This window comes from Arachis duranensis, chromosome 4 (genome assembly GCF_000817695.3).
Source record: "Arachis duranensis cultivar V14167 chromosome 4, aradu.V14167.gnm2.J7QH, whole genome shotgun sequence".
Taxonomy (NCBI): domain Eukaryota; kingdom Viridiplantae; phylum Streptophyta; class Magnoliopsida; order Fabales; family Fabaceae; genus Arachis; species Arachis duranensis.
This window is the reverse complement of record NC_029775.3, coordinates 61,682,395-61,683,464: the sequence shown is the minus strand read 5'-3', so window position 1 is coordinate 61,683,464 and position 1,070 is coordinate 61,682,395. Positions and strand designations below refer to the sequence as shown.

At 38.0% G+C, this 1,070-nt stretch overlaps 1 non-coding gene across 1 annotated transcript; it reads right to left on the bottom strand.

Annotated features, from left to right (window-relative positions):
• Window positions 1-862: 862 nt before the first annotated feature.
• LOC127747392 (small nucleolar RNA R71) lies at window positions 863-970 on the bottom strand. Its single transcript, XR_008009191.1, has one exon. It is a non-coding gene; the product is annotated as a small nucleolar RNA R71 (small nucleolar RNA).
• Between the last annotated feature and the right edge of the window lie 100 nt (window positions 971-1,070).

Below are 1,070 nucleotides of genomic sequence, written 5' to 3'. Positions count from 1 at the left end.
TAATTTCAAAATCTTTTTCAAAAATCACTTTATTTCTTTCTCAATCTTAGTTTTCGAAAATCATCAATCAAATTTTCAAAATTTCTTTTAACTGTTTCAAAATCTTTTACTTTATTGTCGAAAATTCTTCCCCTCTTCTCACATCCTTCTATTTGTGGACTAACACTCCTCCTTAATGCACAATTCAAACTCTATCCCTCTTGATAAGTTCGAATTCTTCTACCTCCTCCTTCTATTCTTCTTTTCCTCTGACACCTCAAGGAATCTCTATACTGTGACATAGAGGATTCCATATTTTCTTGTTCTCTTCTCTTTCATATGAGCAGGAGCAAAGATAAAAGTATTCTTGTTGAGGCTGACCCTGAACCTAAAAGGACTTTGAAGCGAAAGCTAAGAGAAGCTAAAGCACTACTCTCTGTAGAGGACCTAACAGAAATCTTCAAACAAGAAGAAGACATGGCAGCCGAAAACAACAACAATGCCAACAATGCAAGGAAGGTGCTGGATGACTTTACTACACCTACTCCCGACTTCTATGGGAGAAGCATCTCTATCCCTGCCATTGGAGCAAACAACTTTGAGCTTAAGCCTCAATTAGTTTCTCTAATGCAATAGAATTGCAAGTTCCATGGACTTCCATTGGAAGATCTTCATCAGTTTTTAGCTGAATTCTTACAAATCTGTGATACTGTCAAGACCAATGGGGTTGACCTTGAGGTCTACAGACTTATGCTATTCCCTTTTGCTGTAAGAGACAGAGCTAGGATATGGTTGGACTCACAACCTAAAGAAAGCCTGAACTCTTGGGAAAAGCTAGTCAATGCCTTCTTGGCAAAGTTCTTTTCCACCTAAAAAATTGAGTAAGCTTAGAGTGGAAGTCCAAACTTTCAGATAGAAGAAAGGTGAATCCCTTTATGAAGCTTGGGAAAGATACAAAAAATTGATCAGAAAGTGTCCTTCTGACATGCTTTCTGAATGGAGCATCATAGGTATCTTCTATGATGGTCTGTCTGAACTGTCCAAAATGTCATTGGACAACTCTGCTGGAGGATCTCTTCATCTGAAGAAGA